The sequence below is a fragment of the Glycine soja genome, chromosome 14 (genome assembly GCF_004193775.1).
Source record: "Glycine soja cultivar W05 chromosome 14, ASM419377v2, whole genome shotgun sequence".
In the NCBI taxonomy this organism is placed as follows: Eukaryota; Viridiplantae; Streptophyta; class Magnoliopsida; order Fabales; family Fabaceae; genus Glycine; species Glycine soja.
In genome coordinates this window covers 9,461,520-9,472,936 of record NC_041015.1, presented here as the reverse complement: position 1 = coordinate 9,472,936, position 11,417 = coordinate 9,461,520, and the positions used below count along the sequence as shown (strand labels likewise).

The window sequence follows — 11,417 nt, the reverse complement described above, 5'->3', positions numbered from 1 at the left end:
TCACACTTATTAAGAAAATTATTTAATATCATTAAATAATGTCATTTTCAATTAAAAAATAAACATTTTTTCTAAACTGTCCTTCATTGGAACTTAATATCAACTATAAAAAAGGTTTTTACCCTTATTAAATTAAAGGTATTTTAGAGAGAGTCTCATTAAATGAGGCATAGATAATTGAGATTTTTTTTATATTTGAGAAAAAAAATAATGAACTTTTGTTACTAATATTCAAGACATGAGGTATTTTAGTGGGTTTCTTCCAACTTAGCCAATAGTCTCGACAATGGCACATTTAGGAACCTAGGTCATCAGGGACAAAGTTAATAATAGCTATTTGATTTAATTACTTTTTTAGTTCTTATACTTGCATTGTTTTTATATTTTGGTCCTTATATCACTACAAAAAAACATGATTTAGTGACCAAAATATTCGGTCGCTAAAAGTTTTAGCGACTGAAATAGCGACAAACTTTTCTACATCGCAAAACCCCTAGCCGCAAAGTCTTAGTCACCGAATTTAAATTTTGCCGCTATTTCACGATCGAATTGGTCGGTCGCAAGACAATAAATTCGGTCACTCCATATTTGGTTACTATTTTGCTTGGGATCAATTCAAGAACTGAAACTCTCAGTTGCTAATTTGGTCGCTAATAAATAACAAAATTTTAAATATAAAATAAATTAAAATAACATTCAGTCGCTATTGAATAATTAATTTTAGAATAAAATTTTAAAAAATTACTATCGGTAGCTAATTCGGTGGCTTTGTTTATAATAAAATACAAAAAAATATAATTCGGTCTTTATTATTTCAGATTAAAAATGTATTTTGGTTACTAATTCGGTTGCTATTTATTTCGGTCGCAGATTTGGTGGCTTAACAAAAAAAAATTCAATTTCACATTTTTTACCTGCTTAATAATTATCGATTGTAAATACTTTTTAATTAAATTGTATAATCAAACTTATAAATAAAAGTGGACATTCATAATGAGTAAATATATCTAATAACAAAGTTCTAATTTAAAGATTGATAATGTGCAAATTCAAAGTTTGCAAAGTTTAATAAAATGGAATGTCAAAATTTAATGAAGTTCAAATTCATAACTAACATGACATAATCAAAGTAAAATAAACAATAACCATGAGTTGATGGTCCTTTCATATGTCATGAGGATGATAAACCTGAGCATCATCAACATGGTGCTCAGTTCCATCCGCTGAGGTAGTCGATGGACTAGGAGCTGACATGATAGACTGAATATGCAAGTGTTGTAATATACTTTGCATTTGCTCATTTTGTTCTTGCATTTGTTGTCGCATCTCCTGACTTTGGTGGTCATGATTCTCCATCAGCTGCAACATCTTTTCCTCAAGTGTTTTCTCCATATATGCCTTTGCCAAAAGCTTAGCATTCAATTTATTAATTGTCTCACGCATTTCCTCTATTTGGTCTTCCACAGGAGCAATAGAAGTAGATTGGAGCTGATTTTGAGCAACTAAACCTTTTGCTCAAAGTACATAGCCCGTACATGTTCCCCTTATAATTTGGACCTCCAACAACATTCAAATATATTTCATTATCATTAACAGAAATAGCAATGTTAAGGGAATCTAATGTAGATGTGTCTTCCTCTGTCAAATGTTGTAAGATTTCCTCTCGACGATGTTGAAATTTCTCCTTCAATATAAAGTGAGGTATGAAGATAAATTTTTAAATATGTAGACATATAAGGATTAATATTCAAGAAAATCACTACTAATACAGGAAAAAATAAGTTCAAGAGATATTAAACAAATGTAAGAGTTCATTTATAATACCAGTCACTATATATTAAATAAAGAGATAGAATTAGAAAAAAACAACTTACAGCAAATTCGCAAGACTTATCATTGACCCATTCTCTTGTGTGTGTGTGTGTGTGTGTGTGTGTGTGTGTGTGTGTGTGTGTGTGTGTGTGTGTGTGATACACACATATATGTATATAAAGTGAAATTATCAGGTTTTCAAAGTGAGATGCAGTAGATATGGACCCACCACAGTATGCTGAGGCTCCTCTGTCAACAGATCGATTCGCCTTGACAGTGGAGCTCTTGTTTAGGAAATTTGTAGAACCCCAATGTTCATCTAAGGCTGCTCGAACATTGGTTGTTATCCATTTTCCTTTATCTTGACCATTTGTGATCTTGTTCATTGCACTTTTCAAAATGCGTGAACTTTTTGTCTCAAAAATAGCTCTAATGGCTCGCTCTTTTGTTGGGTACCACCTATATTGTTTCTGCATCAAATAGGAAACAAGAAGTAAATTAGAAATGATACAAGAAACATTTCATTTTAAATTAAACCACAATTCAAATTACCTTAAACTCTCCAAACCACCTATCGCAAAGGTCAACTGATACCTTTAACCAACTTGGACCTGGTTCATCAAACTTTGCTCTAATGATATTGTTAACCCGTTCGCAAGTGCACCAATTTTGTCTCAAGTAATAAAATTTACTCGGAAGTCCCAGTGTCGAATCCACAAGGACTTTGTTTGTACTTGAGTTAATGTATACTCAATTTGTAAGCAAGAGATAAAGAATTGTACTAAAAGATAAGAAAGAAAGAATTCAAGAGTAAAAGACAAGAAGAGTAGAAAAGTTTGAATGCAAAGATGACTTCAGAATTTAAATATGTTGAGGCCTAGCATGCTTAACTACCCTTGATGCAATGTTAATGTGTTTCTCTATTTAATATTATCCCAATTTCCCCTCACATCTACTAAGATACTCAACCTTGATCCCTCACGTTGAAGAGCCAAATTTATCTATTCTCTCTCCCAAATCCCTTAGCAGAGATAAAACAGTAAATTGCATGAAGTTTAGAGATGTATGCATAGGCTAAACAGGACCACTTTATCCCTAGCAATGATTTGTTTAGATGCTTTTTTCCAGTTCTTTAGAAATTAAACACTTCCCATTGCCTAATCCCTAAACAGATGCATAGATGATCAAACCATAGCAATGAAAATAAAGCACAAGAAATAAACAATAAAAATTAGCATTGCATTCAATAGATAGTAAGGAAATATTACATTACAAGGGCATTGGTTGCTAGGCTCCCAACACAGGCGGTTTAGCCTTTCATTACCATGAGAGGCTTTACACTTTAGCGGCTAATGAGCATGGAAGAAGAAGAGGGATGGATAAATGAAGAAGGGAGAATGGCTAAAGAAAAAGGATTTTCCCTATGAGAGATGCTCAGGCTTTGGGTGTATTCAATAGCGAACTTTGAGTCTCAGTATGTCTTTCTCTTTTGCTTCCTACTCCTTTTATAGGCTTAAGGTAGCTTAAAATACATGCGACATCATGCTAAGTGGGCCTTCTAGGCTTAGCGAGTATGGCGATGATCACGCGCTTAGTGCGGGATTCGTGCTAAGCACGCCTTTGGGCATCTTTGTGGTAAGCTTAGGCTGACTGCTAAGCGAAGTGATGCACTGGGCCTGTATTGTGTTGTGTGCTAAGCGAGCTATCCCAATTTTCAACTTTTTCTTTAAGGCTTTTTTTCAAGTTTTTGAATCAATTTTCCTCCAAAGCACTTGTAATTTTCTTCTTTTGAATCCCCAGGGTAAAAAATTAACATGATATTAAATTCCTCATTTTTTTATTAAAATCAATAGTAAATTAGAGGAATTCTAATCATTCTTAGTCAAAATTAATCATCAATTAAACCCAAATTTTACAATTATCGGATATCTAATATGATATTAGAACATCCATATGTTGGTTGAAACCTATGTACAAAGACATTGTCAATATCACATTTAAAAAACATTTTAAGAAAAATTAATAGTTCAATAAAATGAACTTACTCTCCTTTATATGCATGAATGAAAGGCCTCTAATCAACAATATGTTCACAATTTAGATCAGGTGGATACTCAGATGTAAGAGAATCATCTGGTGCTGAAGGTTCCTTAAAAAGGTCGGATTTGGTTAGTCTTGAGCTGTAGGAAGTGTGTTTGGTGCTGGTGCAACGACATGAATAATCAACTCTGAGGTTGATATGTGAATAGAAGAGGTGGAAGGATTGATGGTAATTGGAGCTCCTAAACTAACACCATGTCTTCTACCACGATTAAATGTTCTGCGACCACCACCTCTATCACTGTATGTCGTCTACATGTTTGATTTTGTTACACACACACACGTGTGTGTGTGTAATATTTAAGGACAAATAAATAAAAAGTGAAGTACCACAATCAATACACTTTAGTAAATAAACAAATCCAACTTATTAATGAAAAATCACATAAATATGTTTTTTACAGCAAAATAGGTCACTTATCTTCTCTTTCATATTCATTACATGAGTAAAAGTAATAATTATTACAAACCACAATCATACAAATGTATATATACACACACACACACACACATTCAACATAAGACATGCAATCAACTTTAATGTATGAATTACCTAAGAAGTATTTGTATCATCAAAGTCACTTTCAATCTCATTCTCACTTAATATCATTTTTCCTCATCTGGTTCAACCAAGTCTAGTTGTTTAAGTAAATCTGCATCTACCTCTTCTCCACCTCCATCAACATTCGTAAGAGATTCATTAATGAAATCAGGGTCAACTTCCAACACTTCTTGAAGTCCTACAAGCTCATCATCTTGGTATGGAGCCTCTTGCTCAATTTCACTTACTATATTGTTAGTGATTCTGTTGTGAGCTTTTGTCTTCATTACGGCTAACCATCCTTAATGTCCCTCAGGATATGTTATGAAATAAACTTGTTTTGCTTGTTGTGCAAATATGAATGGGTCGTATGTTTTAGTATATCTTTTTTATTGCCTTACTTCAACAATCTCATATTTTTTATGTACTCGTGTCCCTATATAAGGAGTATTATCAAACCAATCACACTTGAATAGAACTAACTTCATCAATGAGATGTCAGTATACTCCAATTGAATAATTTCAGACAACATTCCATAAAAATCATATTCTAGTTGACCATCAGTTCCTCGTACGTAAACATCATAATTAGAAGAATTCATGCCTTCATTCCAGATAATTATTTGAAATTTGTATCCATTTATAACATAGATAGGCCATGATTCAACTTTTCTCTTAGGCCCTCATGCTAAAAAATTTAACAATTAACGTTGTATATAAGACCATATCATTATGGAGGAAATATTATTTGAATAATATATAAGATGTTAACCTACATATTTCTTGAACCATGTAGGAAAGTTGGGTGAAATGTCTTGGTTAAGTTGAGCATCTGAAGCAATGGGATTCAACTCCCTCAAAAAACTCTCATAAATATTGGAAAGAATAAAACAAATTACTCAAAGTACACAACATAACATCATTAAATTATTAATTAGAGTCATACAAGTATTAAAATCATCTTAATCTTAATATGGCTCAACCTCTGAACAATTTTGAAGAACATACAACTGAGTAACATGAAGATCAACTTGGTCCAAAAAATATGTTTTGGATTAACCACTCACTCTTCCTGGGTAATTGAAAATTGATATAGGAGGAGAAGATGAAGAACCTTCATCCACATCAACATTCTGAAGCATCCTATTTCTTTTCAATGCAATTTGATCAGGATAGTAAAACGAGGCAAAGGTAGATGTCTCCTCCACTATGTACACTTCATAAATCGATCCCTCGACTTTAGCCTAATTCTTGACTTTAATTTTGAGGGAGTGTAAAAACCTAAAATTAATATGAATAAATATTTTTTTAAAAAAATGACTATATAATACAATGGTGTATAAATGATTACTCATTTTATATCTCTCGAAAGGATACATTCAACGATATTGGACTGGACCACCAAATCTTGCCTTATAAGGTAAATGAACTGGAAGATGCTCCATTGAATCAAAGAAGCTTGGTGGGAATATTTGTTCTAACTTACACAACAACACAAGTATGTTATTTTCCATAACTCTTAGTTGTTCAACATTTAATGTTGTCGAAGTTAGTTCTCTGAAAAATTGGTCAAGTTCAACAAGTGGCTTCCAAATAGGTTTTGATAATGAGTTAAATTCAATTGGAAGCAACCATTGCATGAAAACATGACAATCATGACTTTTTATTCCATGAATTTTTCCCTTGTTAAGATCCACACACTGACCTAAATTGGAGGCATGGCCATCTGGTAACTTTAGTTCTTTGACCCATTTAAGAACAACGAGTCTCTGGGATTTGGTCATTGCATAAGTTGCCTTTGGTTTAAAGAACTTGCCACGACCAACATCTACCAACTCAAGCTTTTTTTTATTACATATTTCTGCTAAGTCTATTCAAGCATTGTGTGTATCCTTACTTTTGCCATTGATGTCCATCACAATGTTATGACGCAAAATCTGTGTTTTTCAATACGGTAACAACCAAAATATATTTTGCTTCTTCCAATTATGTTCAACACCACATCCAGGAAAATCTTTTTCTTCTTGCAACTAAAGACAGAGCAGTAAATGTGCAACTCTATTCAAACATCAAGACTAGACAAACATGGAGGAGGGGGTGAGGTCTCAACCCAACCCTTCTTGAATGATTTTTTATTCCTCCTATATGCATGATTAAGTGGAAGAAATTGGTGATGAAAATCAAAATAGCATATCTTGTGAAAATTTAAAGTTTTGAATGTCTTCGATCGTTCCATACATATGGGACAACCAATTCTGCTAGCAGTTGTCCAACCTGACAACATCCCATAAGCCGAGAAGGCATTGATTGTCCACATCAAAGCAACCTTCATCAAAAAATTATGCCTCAATGACACATCAAAAGTTGGTATGCCATCATTCCACAAAGTGCACAAGTCATCTATGAGTGGTTGCAAGTACACATCATTATTGTGCCTTGGATCTGATGGACCTGGAATTAAGACAATTAAAAACATAAATTCTCTCTTCATGCACATGCCAAGAGGAAGATTATATGGAGTTAAGATAATCAGCCAACAAGAGTAAGTCTTCCAAAATTGAACAAAAGGACTAAACTCATCTGAACATAACCCTAATTTGGCATTCCTAGGGTCCTGACTAAATTCTAGATGCATTCTATCAAAATGCTTCCACGCTTCACCATTAGATGACTGACACATGACAATCAGGTCCCTTTGATTCTCACCATGCCAAGAAACTTCTTTTCAATCCCTCTCCTATTAACTGTAAAGTACCGATCACTTTTACAAAAAAAGCAATTAGTTATACTCTTATCTTAATTTTCTTTATAATACAACATGCATCCGTTAGGCCAACAATCAATTTTCAAACAACCGCGACTCAATTTCTGCACCAACCTCTTAGCTTGATAAAATTTATCACCATATTATTGTTTTTTGGCATGGTGTCCCCCATAAGTTGAACCGTACGATTAAAACACCCTTCTGACATATTATAATCATATTTCAAGCTAAAACAGACCAAAGAAGCAGACAATTCTGAATGATGCTCGCATCCTTCCCACAACGGTGCTTGTGCAATTGCAAGCATATCAAAGAACTTTTGAGCTTCAAGATTAGGATTTTTCTCCATGCATTCTGTCTCAATTGCACCTTCTTGTTCTATATATTTCCCAATTGATGGTCCAGCATGATCCATGAGCATTTGTCATAAGGATTCAATTCTTCCCTTTGCCCACCACTTCCGTAGTATGAACCTTGCAACACTACTGGAGGAAATTGTGGTAACTCCTCACCGTGGTTTTTCCACCAATAATAATTGGGCATGAATCCTTCCTTATAAAGATCTCTCATCACATTTTCCACAAACTTGAAAACTCTACATTTGCATTTGTTGCATGGGCACCTTGTTTGTTCACCTTGCATTTGAAACATGTCCTGACTAGTAACAAACTATATGAACTCAAACACTCCTTCTCTAAACTCATTTGTCCAATGTTTATTAGCATCTAACCTCTGATACATCCACCTTTGGTTCTCAGGAATCTTCATTGATACAAACTACCAACAACAAATCTCTATTAAGAAACATCAAGAAGTAAGAAAATATAATCGTGAAATAAAATGATTTGGTAATATTTAACGGAGTGTGTTCATACAAATACACAAGAGACATATTATTACATCAATGAAGCCACCACTTATATACTTTTTAGGCACATCAAAACCTTACATCATTTATCTACTTATGTATCAAAGTTTGTGTTTTCATCCAGTAGAGGCATATGGGATAAGCAACCAAACAAACAAGAGAAAAGGATGATACACATAAAATGTAAAATGTGACTAACCTCGTAAAAGTATACTACTCTGACTCAATATTTTGAGTTGTTGTTTATCATCCGATGCAAAATTAACTCATACAAACCATTTGAGTATATATCTCTGCAGTTTTCTTCCACACTTTAATCAAATTATGCACCAAATCTAAGATTTTATTGCTGAAATTAAGAGATTAAGTGTAAGTTACCTTCATCTAAGATACCTGAAGTGTGTTTACATCGTCATCTTAGGTAAGTAATGTCAATAAACCTGTTAAGTAGCAACTAAGAATTTTTATTTATTAATTAACTACATGTACTGACGTATAGGATAAAAAGAAGGAGAAATAATTTAATTGATGATTCTACTAAAATGTAACTCAAGCTTACTCTTAAATCATTCAATAACAGTTTGTTAAATAATTCATTCTAAAACTTACCATTTACTTGATTAAAAATTCTTATATATAGATTATATATATCTACAAAATTTTAAATTGATCTAAAATTAATTTGTTGAAGACCTGTTCCGATCTACTCTCAAATGATCATTTTACTCTTATTGTTAATGGGTTAGTGCATGTCATTAACTATGGGTATCCAAATCATTCAGTACTTCTAACTTCTACAAAACAAATTAAAATCTTAAGAATGAATCAATGAACACTAAGAAATAACTTCAACCTCTCCTTAATGAATGTCATTAAAATCTTATCGGTGCACATTACGTAATTATTAGTTATTATCATAATAAAAATATTACCAGTTACCACTGGTAGCTTTTGAACCATATAATTAATTATCCTATATAATATGTCTCGTCAATTAACCTAACAAAATATATACAATATATATGACAGATCGATCACATTCAAATTGTATACATGACTTATTTAAAATGCAGCCTTCAAATACAAACGAGCATGGAAAAAAAAAGTAGAATATATATATATATATATATATATATATATATGACACATTGAATGCCTATAAGCTAAAAAGCAGCATTAGTCAACTTTATACAGTCACCTAAGCCAAAATTAAACCTGTTGGGAAAATAACAACTTGACACTTCAACTACATTACTACAAATTAAAATCTGAGTCTAGCACATCTTCAAATGTGAACAAAACCTCTATCTCTCTCTCTCTCTTGAAGACTCAAATGCGGAATTAGTGTTGAAGAGGAAACTATTTAATTTCTCTTATTATTTTTTAATGACACAACCACTAATTTATAGGTAGAATTAGTGTCGAAGAGGAAACTAAATCTGCAGTAATCAAGGAGAAAAATTAGAAAGTAACTAGACAGCCACATACATTTAGTTTCTAACCTGACTCCTGTGAAGGTGTCCTTCTTTGGTTACGAAGGTACCCCCATGGACAATGAAACATCTACCCATTTAGAAATAGTCTATCACCTATGATCATAATTCAGATTTTATTCAAACCTGGTTATGAACAAATTTATTTCAATATCAAATCAAGACATAAATTAAGAAATGATTGCTAGAAAATTAAGGAAAAAAATGCAACAATAACAATGTTATGAACATTTATATGCAAAGTTCCTAAAAAGGCAATATAAAATAGTCAAATAAGTGGTGCAAAACTGATAACAATTATGAAGCATGACCTATGTATTTCATGGAGTATAAATTCAACATGGCACCATCTATGTACAAAAAAGCATTGCAAACGTGGCGAAGTGGATGAAAAATGGAACAAAGTTGTGAAAAGGCAGAGATAGAAAGTTCAAAGTATGGTCTTCCTTTGCAACCAAATAGAGCATAAAAGGCTTGCCCTTAGGTTGGGTCAATTAAGAACAAAAAACTGTGTTAGTTATTTATTTCATAAGAAAATAAACATGTTAGTACTATCCCTATCCTTAGATTGAATCGAACACCTAACTCTTAAACACATGTGGTATAAGAAAATTAACACATCGGAGAAGAGAAAAATATAAAATATCTATGGATGAGAAACTTACATGGATGGAAAAGCAAGACAAGAGCATAACAGAGAAGAGAAAGAGGAAAAGAAAAGAAATGAATAGCAGCAAAACAAGTTTCTTAAATTAAATGTAATTTAATATTCTTATTCATGTGGTATGGTATGGTATGTATGGCGGTCAAGTTCAATGAATTGCGTTGTATAAAAAATAAGCTTACAAAATATGATGGAGACAGATCTCTGCAAGTCTCAAACAGTCAAGGCTCACTCGCCTCTTACAAAATTTGGAAGAAGTGTTTCTATTTTCAAACCCTAGAATCCGTTAATCCACAAGATATGCTACAAGCAAAAACTAGCAGGCACATAACACTGCTTGGTCCATGAAATTGGTGTTAACGAGCTAGAGTGAAGCTAGATTTGAGGATTACCTGACCAATGTGGAACCTCTTCACCTTAAATCTACCATTCCTGTGAAGCAGAACCAAACAATGAATTAGAAAATTAATATCACAAGCTGAAAGGAATATACTTTAGGGGGGGAAATGATTCCACACTATCTGCTGCAATTAGAAAGGAAAATGACATAGAGTCATCAAATAAAAAAAACGTGGAACTTCTGAAGCATCACAAAAAACAAAAGTGACAAGTGGGAGACACAGAAACTCAATGACAAAAAAACGAGGACTTGGGCAAGAATCCTCCTTAAGGTGAGAACAAACAACCAATGGAAATGGTAATAGTGGGATGAGAGAGAGAGAGAGAGGGACGTATATGAAAGAAGTTGTGCAGTGAAAGGAAAAGAATCCGAAACTGCAGAGAAAGCGAACGTGTGGAATTATTTATTTATATTGTCATGTTTACTGATTGCCATGTTTACTGTTCACACGCGCTCATAATTATTTATTTATATATGTATTACTAATTTCTTTAGCATAATATAATAAATATTTCTTCTGAAAAGTGTACGATTTACTAACATTATATTTATTATTAAAATATTAAATTCTTTGAATTAAAAATTAATGTATAAAATTTGAGCTAATAAATATGCTTAAATACAAATTATCTTTTAAATTTATGCAAAATACTTCATATTGTGATAAAAAAAATATTTTAACTACTGATAAGTTATTTAAAAATATATTCAAATGTAATTTAGAAATAAAAATGTAAATAACATATTAAAGAAGATAAGAAATTGAGAAAATCTC

The 11,417-nt window shown here is 32.5% G+C and overlaps 1 long non-coding RNA gene across 3 annotated transcripts; it reads right to left on the bottom strand.

Moving 5' to 3' along the window:
* Positions 1–1,041: 1,041 nt before the first annotated feature.
* On the bottom strand, positions 1,042–11,003 carry LOC114383742. 3 transcript variants are annotated; one of them, XR_003660592.1, is made up of 5 exons: positions 9,588–11,003; positions 8,464–8,525; positions 2,365–8,378; positions 2,042–2,282; positions 1,042–1,684 (listed from the first exon to the last, which is right to left on the bottom strand). It is a non-coding gene; the product is annotated as an uncharacterized LOC114383742 (long non-coding RNA). The 3 variants fall into 3 exon arrangements; XR_003660591.1 differs by having other exon boundaries at positions 2,365–8,525; XR_003660590.1 differs by lacking the exon at positions 9,588–11,003 and having other exon boundaries at positions 2,365–9,183.
* Between the last annotated feature and the right edge of the window lie 414 nt (positions 11,004–11,417).